A 12,190-nucleotide genomic window follows, 5' to 3' on the forward strand; every position below is an offset into this window, starting at 1 on the left:
ACTCTTGATCAAGATCCAGGAATGAGGGTCTGTCCATACAGTATAAGCTTCCCTCATACACTTCACAAAGTGAAAGGCACTTAAAAATGGCATTCCCCAAGGGGAAGTGCATAAGGAAGTTTGAGAGTGTTTGTCTAAAAGTGGAGTGGAACGCACCCATTTCATTTCATGCTCAAACGTAGGTTTGTTGCTTTACTTTGTATGCTTTCCTTTTGTCTATGCTTTAGTGAATCTGTTTCTGGAAAAGACAAGAGTTTATTTAAATGATTTGTATGCTATGTTTGCTTGGTTTTTGAATGAAAGTAAATGTTTTCTTTTGTAGAGGGTTTAACCAAGTATATATGATCAACTGAGTAAAGGAATTTGAAAGCTTAGGAACTTTGGAGTTTATCTGCCCAAGGATAATATTCAAGGAGCCGATGCCTACACCCATAAAGATATCTGCAATTCACCAATCATCCTATCAACAGATAAGGTTGTTTCATTTATTTATATACATCCAAAACAATGCATTACCATTCACCCCATATTCACTCTGGACATTTTTAATGGGTTTATGTGATGTAGGGCTGGGCAATAAAATCTCATCAGTAAAGCCGGCTCCATGATTAGTAGTATATCGCCAGCACCTGTTTTCGGATGGAGCTACATTTACTACACAGAGCCGTATTTTACAGAGATGTATGCATTTTGCCTAGCTTCTCTGTGAAATACGGCTCTGTGTAGTAAATGCCGCTCCATCTAAAAGCAGGTGAATTACTACTAATCATGGAGCCGGCTTTACTGATGAGATACGCATGAGAATCGCAGGTGATTTCTGCCCAGCCTTTATATGATGTGCATTTGTTGTTGTGGAAGCATATAAAAAACTATGCAAATAGTTAAATATATTGTGGAAAATTGATTCTCTGTGCCAAATGTTCATGTGTATCATAAATCAGCTGATGCAATACAAGTGTTATGTATAGTTAACAAACCTGGATTCAAACAGGAGGACAAAAAGTTTACCTTAGTGAGAAAAACTGAATGGCAAGACCGCTGCCTTGATGAATATGGGAAAAGAGATGAAACCTGCAGAACAAAAAAAAGCCTTTAGTTTTTTAATATTACACGTTATATCTAGATAAGGAAATGTATGTCTGTAAACACTGTGATTTGGTACTGGGAAAGTATTTGTATAGGAAACAGAACAGATAGTATTCTCCGTGTGCATGCTATAGAGTCGTGTATCATATCAAAACATTTGTGACCCTGGACAACAACACAACCAGTCATGTCGCATTGTATGGTTCAAAATTATATATAATTATATATAATGGTTCATTATATTACATATAATGCCAAAAATCATTAGAATATTATGTAAAGATCTTGTTCCATGAAGATATTTTGTAAATGTCCTATTGTAAATATACAGTGGGGTGAAAAGTGTTGCCCCACTTCCTGATTTTTTTGCATGTTTGTCACACTTAAAATTTTTATGAAACAATATTTTTTTGCCGTTTTTGCCTTTATTAACAGTGAATGAGAAGAGGACAGGAAATTACAGGGAGAAGAGAGGGGTATGGGATCAGCAAATGACCACAAGCTGGGAATCGAACTTGGGTCGCCGAAAGCAAAAATCCAAACCCGCATGCCCCCCATGAAAACATAACTTGTGGTTTATTACACCTGAGTTCAGTTTCTCTAGCCACAGTCCTGGCCTGATTACTGCCACACCTGTTTACAATCATGAAATCACTTAAATAGGACCTGCCGGACAAAGTGAAGTAGACCAAGCTACACATCATGTTGAGATTCAAAGCAATTCAGAAACAAATGAGAAAGAAAGTAATTGAGATCTATCAGTTTTGCCAGAAAACATCTTGATGATCCCCAAGACTTTTGGGAAAATACTCTGTGGACTGACAAGGCAAACACTGAACTTTTTGGAAGACGTCCATCTCATTACGTCTGCCATAAAAGTAACACCGGATTTCAGGAAAAGAACATGATACCAACAGTAAAATATGGTGGTGGTGGTGGTGGTGGTAGTGTTATGGTCTGGGGTTGTTTTGCTGCTTCAAGACCTGGAAGACTTGCTGATATAAATGGAAACATGAATTCTCCTGTCTACTAAAAAATCCTGAAAGAGAATGTCCGGCCATCTGTTCGTGAAGCAGGACAATGATTCAAAACACACCAGTAAGTCCACCTCTGAATGGCTGAAGAAAACAAAATGAAAACTTTGGAGTGTCCTAGTCCTCCAACGTCCAATCCTATTTGAGATGCTGCAGCATGACCTTAAAAAGGTGTTTCATGCTCGAAAACCCTCCAATGTGGCTGAATGCAAAAATTCTGCAAAGATGAGTCGGCCAAAAGTCCTTCACAGCGCTGTAACAGACTCATTGCAAGTTATTGAAAAAACTTGATTGCAGTTGTTGCTGAGAAGGGTGGCCCAACCAGTTATTAGGTTTAGGGGGCAAACACTTTTTCACACAGGGTCATGTGTGTTTGGATTTTGTTTTCCCTTTATAATAAAAACCTTCATTTAAAATCTGCATGTTGTCTTCACTTGTGTTATCTTAGTTTCATGTTCAAGTGTGACAAACATGCGCAAAAAAAAATCAGGAAGGGGCAAACACCTTTTCACAACACTGTATCAAAACTATTACTACAAACCATACATCCATAGAAAGCTTATTTAATCAGTGTTCAAAAAAAGTATAAATCTCAAATTTCAGAAAATTGACTCTGGTTTTGTGTTCCAGGGTCACATTTATAAATAAGCTGTAACATAAAAATATGTTTAGACTTTAAACTCATTAAGGCCGGGATACACTGCACGATAATTGGCTGTCCCAGACGAAAGATTGCCATCGTGAAACTATCGTCGCGATTTCTGTGATCGTGGCTCTCCATCGGTGGTCCTATGTCGTACAGTGAGAGAGGTTCAAAGACGGCCGTTTTCCCGGTCTTGCGTGCAAAGATAGCCTACGATAGTTTTCTGACAGTGTCAGAAATTCGGCATGATCACCGCCCAGTGTGTTTGCTGCTACGACCTGCGCGCCGGTATTTGTTTACCACGAGCGCATGCTGGTGACGTTGCGCAACCTGTGACGCAGCCGCCGAAGCTTCCGTGTCATCATCGTACAGTCTACACGCCTCTCGTACACGAGTTTAAACGATACACGTCGCACAGTGTGATAAGGTAATGATCTTATAAGAGGACAAAAATCGTGCAGTGTATTCCGGGCTTTAATGATTACAAGGTTCTTCAATATTTTTTACATTTAAAATGGCAAATATTCTTACTGAATGGACACAGTTTTCTAAAGTATTGGAGGTTGTGTGTTTTTTTCTCAATTACTCACATTTCTAAACTTCAATAGTATCCTGGAACAGAGATGTTCACAAGTCTCTGAGCTCGAGTCCGAGTCAAGTCTGAAGTCTTTGAGCTCGAGTCCAAGTCAAGTCTGAAGTCTTTGAGCTTGAGTCCAAGTCAAGTCTGAAGTCTCGTTGTAACAAATAAAACTCTAATAACAAATAAAGAAATTATAAACATTTATAAAAAAGAACAAAGTTGCACATTAAGTAAGGTCTAAAATTAGCATTAGGTACAGAAATTAAATTAAATGGATAATAACACTGTCTTTATTGTACAAATTAAATATTATTATTATATTTTTTAGCAATAGACGTGATTTTCTGTTTGTCTTGGGTTGTTTGATTAACACAAATGACACAGACTTAAGTAGGTTAATTGAGGTTACTGTCTCTTTATTAAGAAAAAATAAGCCCAGATTGGTTTCTGACTGGTTTCTTAAGACATAAACAAAAATGTTTTATTAGAAAAAGAATACTGTGAGATCATTTTGCGTGTATGTGCCTTGTCAAGAAAAGAAAGATTTTATGTTGGCTTAACTTTTGAAACACTTCTCTCTGTATGTGCACTACTGAGGGCACTGAAACGCGTGTTCAAACACCGGTGGAGCGCTTCAGGAAGAAGATGCAGCAGTCGCTTCACATAAAAACGTTACATTGTTTTTCATTGCTCTATTCAGCAAATGTATGTTAATGGACTACAGTATGACACAAAGTAGCGCAACTCTGAACCTGACTGGAGCTGGACCGGACACACTTACTGTAACCGCATGTGCGTACAGAAATCTGCTCAATTTAGCGCCTTTTTGCGGTTAAATTGTTTAACCATTTAAACAATTGCAAGCCTTAGAAACAAGTTAATGATAAACTTACCCTATTTAAATTGCATATTAATCCGTGAATCGCATGCGAGCCGAACCGCGGATCCGTCACAGCACTACCCAAAGCTTCAGATGAGTGGGACAGCAGCAGCCGGTACATTCGATTCGCGGCCACGCGCGCGGAGCAGATACGTCACGTGTCACGTCGTGGGCAGGTTGTAGGTAACGGAGGGAGGGGTATGACAGCGAGCTCATCAGACGTTTTTCTAAAAATGAACATTGTTCACGAGTCGCGCGGCTCGAGTCGAGTCTGAAGTCTTTGAGGCTCGAGTCACAAGTCGAGTCTGAAGTCACTGTGTGTGCGACTTAAGTCGCACTCGAGTCCGAGTCTCAAACTCGAGTCCCCATCTCTGTCCTGGAACCATTTCAGTTGTAGTGGTTTTAGAAGATATCATAATACCGAGACCTTGCTAAGAGTTACAAATTACCTACTGACCGCTGTTGACTTGGGTGAAAATGTGATTCTGATTTTATTCTGTCTTTGATACAGTGGACCATTTCATTGTCTGGAAAACTGGGTGAGCATCAGAGATTCAGCTCATACCTCCAATCAAGTACCTTCTCAGTGTCGATAGGACAGAAAATGTCCTCCAGCTGAACCATGACAAAACAGAGGTCATTATTTTTGGTCCTCGCCATATGTAAAGTCTCATGTAAAAAAATCTGGGGGTTATCTTTGACTCTGAACTCAATTTTGAGAAGCAAATTAGCTCTGCTGTTAAGAACATTTTCCATTAACTACGAATTGCCTTTAAACTTAAACCAATGTTAACTTTTCGGGCCTTAGAAAAGGCCATACATGAATTTACTGTCAGGAACAGAGGTCGAACCCAAGTGCAGACTGCAGACAGTATACAGATAATTTTATTGAACAAGAAACACGAAAACAAAACCCTTGAGGGGGCAAAAGACACAAGGTAAACAAACACTAAACAAACTAGACTTAACAATAAACTTGACAAGAATACACTAGACTAAGACTTAACAATAGCCGCTTTTGCACTATCGGGCCTGTGCGAGCCAGGGCTTCAAACGGGCCTCATGGAGCCAATAGCCTCAGACCTCCAGCTGTGTAGCCAAAATCACGGCGCGTTTGCATTGTCAAACCAATAGCGCCGGAGCACTTCAGAAAACCCCGCCCTTAATACGCCTACCTGGATGTAACGTCACACAACTCCGCCTGTTTTACCGTGAGGAAGTCACTTCAATCTGACAGGAGACGGGAGTGAGATCGCATCATCATACAACAAACATAATGAAAATAACTGAGGCGGCTGTTTGCACGGTGAAAGCCAAGATGAGAAGATAGAGATGTTTGCTCCATCCGCGGTGTTACTCTTGAATTTTATGTTGGCTGCACACGAGCGATCTCACGACGAGACAATATCAGATCAATAAGCAATAGTAAACTTTATGAAGTAGGATAATTACAAATAAAGCGTTCATCTACATAATGTGCCATTATACACAATATTTTAAAGAATATAACGAGTCCTAGTTTTACATTTATGTAAAATAATCTTATTTTAAAATACAGATATGCACGTGTGTCTAAATATGTAACGTTAAGTTTGTAATTATAGTTCTATGGCGATGTAAACATACTTACACATTATAAGAGGTGTGATATCTTTAATCATGAAAACGTTAATAGTTGAGCATCACATGAAACACAAGGTAACTGTCTAATAGCTATTTCAATAATGTGTCAATCAATAAATACTTTTGTTTATAAAGAACTGCCTCGAATAGCTGAATAGGACTGAAAATCACTTTACTTGCATCTCAAAAATCAAAACGTTTGAGAAATCATTAGAAAATTTACTCATTAAGAATCAACTCTGAATATACACAAGTATTTAAAAAGCTATGTTACAGTGGTTAAGTTAATGATGGTTATATTTACCATTTTGTTGCATCTTACCATTTCTGTGTTTCAGATGTGATCCTTATTAAGCAATCATTTTCAATAAACTGACAAGCAGCCGTAGTAATAATAGCGCGGTACTTTATTTTACATATGAAGTTTATATCAGTGCACAAACAGGTGTATTTAAAGACATCTCCTCCAGACGGATTTCAACATCCATGGCTCCTGTCGTCTCATCATCATCATCATCATCTTCGTTTCATCTCCTGCTCTGCTCCATTTGTTGCTGTGTCATCTCTCATATACAAAATAAAAACTCCTGGATGACAAACTGAAAGCTTTACGTTGGCATTTTTTCTGTAAAACGGACACAAAAGAATAAACCTTCACATGTGATGTTTTGTATAAAGGGTTTGTAAATACACATACAGTATACCCACATATAAAGTTTGCTACATTCATATAAGAGTTAAATTAATCTCCAAAATACCAGAAAGCATGGCTATGACTAATATAATAAAACCATGGTTACTTTTTCTAAGGGCTGACTAAAAAAATTCAACAGAGATGACAATATAACACAAAAAACACAATAAACACCCATGTAAGACACTTATATGCAATGGTTATTTGTATTGTATTTTAAGTGTTTTGTATGCAAACGTTATGTAGCATGTTAACTCACCGACTGTAGATACTCGAGTGATCGCTTCTTTAATACATGGACGATGAAATGATGATCCAACACACATCTTTAATTTCTCAGCACTGTTGCACTTTAAACACTTTGTTCTGTGCCCGAAACTTTATAAACTTCTCCCGAACCGGAAGCTGTGTGCGCCGGATCCTTAGCATGGCGAGTTCGGCGTTGTAACGCGTCTTTGTTATTTACATATGCAGATCATTTTCTTCAGTCCGAAGTACAAACATAGCAGGCATCTTCCGTTAAACAGTAAATTACTGGTGATCCCGATTATTTTTAAAGTTTTAAATCTGCAGACAGATGGATGAGCATCTTGCCAGAGACTCAGATAAACTCCGCCTTTGACCTTTACCACTCCCCTAGCCCCGAGAAGCTGCTCTGGCCCAAGGAATTCGGCGGGCCAGAAAAGCCGGGCCTTAAGCCCCAACGAAGCACCAGTGAAGCACGATCATGCCCCGGAAGTGACAATGCAAACGCCACAGGCCTCGGCAGGCACTGGCACGCCCGCTTGAAGCCCGATAGTGCAAACACGGCTAATGGCAACCGCTTTAAACAGGACTGGTACAAAACGAACAAGCACAGGACAGCAAACACAAGGGTATTAAATAAGGGAACAAATTAAGAGGGGAACAGGTGACATGATTCAAACAATGATGGGATAATTAATCAGGAAACAAGGGGGCGGGGTCAGGAGACGAGACAGAAAGCACATGGCAATGAAAAAAACAAAGTCAGTGCTCTCACACAAAACATTGGGCTGCCATGATCCTGTCACTATGACTTAAAAACTGTGACCTGAAGACAGGACCATGACATTTACATCATTACAATTGGACTACTGTAATTCTCTTTGTATTGGTCTCCCCCATTCCTCTCTAACTCATCTATAGTTAGGTTACTTTGATCACATTACTCCAGTTCTAGTTTCCCTACATTGGTCCACAGTTTACTTTAAAATACAGTTTAAAATTATTTTATCTGTTTTTGAAGCTCTAAGAGGTGAAGCACCCATTTAAATTTTTTAAATAAATAACCCTTATTTAGCACCCAGGTTTCTCAGGCCCAATAATCAAGCTCTTCTTCAGGCTACTCGATGACGCCTGAAATCTAACGGTGATAGAGCTTTAGCAACAGTTGCACCTGCTCTCTGGAACCAGCGTCCTCTTAATATAAAGAATGCGTCTTCTGTTTTGGTTTTTAAAAAAACAGCTAAAAAACTTCTGCACCTTCAGGCTTTTCCTGCTGAGTGATAATTGTCTCTCTTTTTTAACATTCATAAATTATTTTTTGTTTTATTGTGTACTTTTTTACTGACTGTGTTATGATTGTTTGGTTATGTCTCTGTACAGCACTTTGGTCAGCAAGAGCTGAATTTAAATGTGCTTATATGAAAATAAATCTTTCTTACACAGTGCTTTCTGTAAAGTACACAAAAATTATCACGTATAACATGTGCAGAACCTAAATGAAATGTACAGAACACAAAGTGGCTGCATTATTTTTATTTCATAGGCCACAGTTTCAACGCAGTTTAAAACTGCAGTTTCAGTGCAGCTTCAAAAGCTGTAAACGATCCCAAACGAGGCAAAATTGTCTTATCTAGAAAAACAATTGTCATTTTTGGCAAGAAAAATAATAAAGTGTCTGATTTTGCATCCTTGAGCAGTTTTGACCAGCACTGACATTTGTTCTTTTTTAGTTGCTTTTAGTTGCCTTTTTTAGTTAATTACATAATAATGGCAATCATAACACTGTGTTCAGGACAAACTGGGCTACAACATTATATGAGCATCACGTATGTACATGTTTGTATTTTTTAGAGAAAAATGATTATGCATGGTTTTTGAAAAAGCAAAATCAGTCCACAAAACCCATACTAAACATCCCAAGACTTTTCAAAACTGGATCTAGTAGTCTAGAGTTTTTTCTTTAAAATGATGTAAAAATCATTATGTGCCTGTATCATAAAATGTTCTGTGGTACCGTCTCCAAGGTAGGAGCTGTGTTTATACAAATTCATTAAATCATTGTCATGTGATTGATTTGATGTTTACATTTAATATACATTTCAAAAATATTATATATTTTTCAAAGCATATTATAATTTAAAGGCTTTATTTTTACATGGCATTTGAAAATAACACATTTTAGTGTTGCAATGGAAATACCGCAACACAGTGAAACCGTGGTATTTTTGCTAAAGGTTATCATACCGCCAGAATCTTATACCGGCCCATGCCTAATGAACACCCTGCTATTATACAAGTTCTCCAACTTAGAAATCATGGAGGGGTCTGAAATAGTCATCGTAGGTGCATGTCCACTATGAGAGACATAATCTAAAAAAAAAAATCCAGAAATCACAATGTATGACCTCTCCTCCTTCTCACGCAGTTTACACCAAATGAGAATATTTGTTTTCGATTTCACTTACATCATTTAAAAGTAGACATTCCAAGCATTTATCTTTTGTTTTTATGACAAGTATCTGTTAAGTTACAGTTCATTTTGTGACGTGTTTCTAAAAGGATTTCACTGAGGTAGAGAACAGATGTATAAATCATATCTGTATGTCCAAAATCAGCTGAATAATCCAAGTCTCTGAAAAAGTTTACGTTTTGGGTTTGTGGCACATGCGCCGCAGTCGACCCCCTGGGAGTTAAACAATAAACTGACACAAAGACATGAATTAGTATTATTCCACATACATCAACGTGTGAACACACTTGTTAACACTGGGACGGTAGTTTCGCATATGTCATGCATGACCTTTCCAAATGCATACGCATTATTTAGGGTCGGACTGGCGCGTCACACGACTGGACACAAGAAGCTGTGGTTTGCGTATATTTTATTTTTCTTGACAAAAATGACAATCGTTTTGCTAGATAAGACCCTTATGCCTCATTTGGGATCGTTTAGAAAAGCTGTGTTGAAACTGTTGAGGTCCATTTAAGTCTATGAAATTGAGAAAAATCCTGGAATGTTTTCTTCAAAAAACGTAAGTTCTTTTCGACTGAACAAAGAAAGACATCAACATTTTGAATGACATGGAGTTGAGTAATTTATTGGGATTTTTTTAAGAAAGTGGAGTATTTCTATAATAATGAATTGTGTTTTATATGCACAGCGTGAAAAGTAATATTGCACTTGGCTAGGCTGAGATTTTTTATTATTAAGTCTATTAAGCGCACTGAAGTCTACAAGCAAACAGAAATCTCAAAGCTATTGAGTAAAGATTAACAGCCACAAAACTACTTTTTTGATTTGCTTGCAAGACTTACGAGTTGTACTGTGCGATTGTGACATATGAGGATTTTGCAAGAGTTTTTAATCAAGTTCTTCCAACTCTTTTGTTGTGGTGTTTTCCACACCTTGCCACTGTGTGAAAGAGGGAAAAGCTGATGCCATGGTCTTCATTATGCAGTGATTACCATGGTAACGTCACTAAAAAGCCAAAAGACAGAAAGAGGTTGGGGGTGGGGGGTTTTGTCCACCCTGCCTGTGCACATCAACAACAAGCTTCTAGCATCAACACATGGCATCTGAACACAAATATTGTGAATGCATCTTATGCGTCTTTCAGAAACGGTGATTATTTTAGGATATGATTTGCTCTCTCCTGCACCCCCATCCACTATTAGTCTGTTCCCAGTCTTTTGTGCTGTTTGAGTCTCCTCCTCTTACATAACAAGGATCCAGCTCTTACCAGTTCTGCTGTATAGCTGAGACAGAGGCTTTGTCACGTGAGCCTTTACAAACTATTGCTAGAAAGAGCCTGACAGACAATATAACAAATCAGCTACTCATCATAAATTCTATTTTGTAAGATGTTAAGATCTTTATTAGATATAATTATATATATATATATATATTTCTCCGTGTCTCTTTCAAGGACCACTCAAAGGGAATTGCTCTGATTCAAAGACAGCAGTTTACAATTTACATTCTTGTGCATAATCTATAAATATTGTAAATATAAATAAAGTTTATATATAAGTCACTTCACACACCCTAAAAAACGACAAGCCTGGTCTTTACCCATTCAGTTGTGCTGCTTAGTTGCTATATTTGCTTTAGGCAGCATAATATGCTAATATCTACATCCCTAATAACTGCAAGTGTGTAGCTTTCTAAACATGTCAGTCACAAGACATTTATAGATTATTATGTCCAGACAACAGAGAACCTCGGCCTTGTTTCTGGAGGCAAAATCCACCTGTGTCAAACACATATAAAGCTATTGTAAATACTGGAGCTGAACTCCACATGACGGCAATAAATGCACTGAGAAACAAACCAAAACTCTTTCCGTGCTTCACATTTCTGCATCATTACATCTCTGATTCACTGCACTGCTGTATGCTAATGAACTTGACACTGGAAAATATTCAACTCCTCCTTCAATCGACTTTAACACGAAATACACGAATATGTGAATGATCGCACGTGTTTAATGGAAAATAAAGATTTATTTTCATTTTTAATGCCCCTATATCAATGATGGTTTAAAAAAAGCCTGTAACTATTATGTCAAATCGGTTTTAAAAAATTATATTAAAATGACATGTGTAGTGAAACGTGTAGTGTTTGACATTAATAGTACAGTTTGTTATGTAAGATATGTTCTGTTAATACCTTAATACGCATTTTCACAGCGAATAAAGAATAAGCAAATGAAAGATCAGAGATAGCATGAAATTTGTGTGATGTTTTTGTGCACGTACCGTGAGAGATTCAAGCGTCTGTTGTGATCGATCTTTCAATGCGCGTGTCTGAGATGTCACATTTCGTCTCGTGCAGCCGCAATATTTAATGTCGTCCTGGGTTTTTTCTTTTTGTCTCCGCAATCTTCGGCTCAGTCGAGGAGGCTTTGCTGCATTTTCTCATCATCTGAGCAATAAATGTGATCATCGTTGAAAACAGACCGTTATAAAGAAAATCTCTCAGTGTCGTTGTGCGCGCGCATCATTATCGTTATTTTTTAAACACACATCGTGCGCGCACACGTGCCTGTTGTGAGATTTCTTCTGTTATGCGCTCGATTATTTCATGTTTTACTCGTTTCTTCTTTTAGTCAATCCGCTGCGTTATATTCCCTTAGCTCGCTCTCAGCTGTTCGTTTCAATCCATCAGCGAGCAAGCCCCGCCCATCACTGTCACTCACGGTCAAGCCCCGCCCCTTGCTGTCACTCAACATCTCTGCTGCTTTTTAGCGCGCGTGCTCTGTCTATACCGTGTTTACTGCAACGTCATACAGCACTGGGGGTGTATTTATTGATACCACATTCATATAACTGTGGGTCAATGACATGTACCTTGTTAAATGTTTATTGTATGTAATGTAATGGGTAGACTGGTACACTTTCTACG

The 12,190-nt window shown here is 38.1% G+C and overlaps 1 protein-coding gene across 2 annotated transcripts in view; it reads right to left on the reverse strand.

Moving 5' to 3' along the window:
• Window positions 1-11,987, reverse strand: part of gprc5ba (G protein-coupled receptor, class C, group 5, member Ba) — a 47,534-nt gene extending 35,547 nt beyond the window's left edge. Inside the window, exons 1-2 of one of the 2 annotated variants that reach the window (XM_055183061.2) lie at window positions 11,545-11,986; window positions 1,009-1,071 (exon numbers count right to left, since the gene is read on the reverse strand). The gene's annotated coding sequence lies outside the window, so the exon portion shown is untranslated. Of the gene's footprint in view, window positions 1-1,008; window positions 1,072-11,544 lie in introns of both variants that reach the window. The other variant, XM_055183065.2, reaches the window with a different exon arrangement.
• Between the last annotated feature and the right edge of the window lie 203 nt (window positions 11,988-12,190).

This window comes from Misgurnus anguillicaudatus, chromosome 19 (assembly GCF_027580225.2).
Source record: "Misgurnus anguillicaudatus chromosome 19, ASM2758022v2, whole genome shotgun sequence".
In the NCBI taxonomy this organism is placed as follows: domain Eukaryota; kingdom Metazoa; phylum Chordata; class Actinopteri; order Cypriniformes; family Cobitidae; genus Misgurnus; species Misgurnus anguillicaudatus.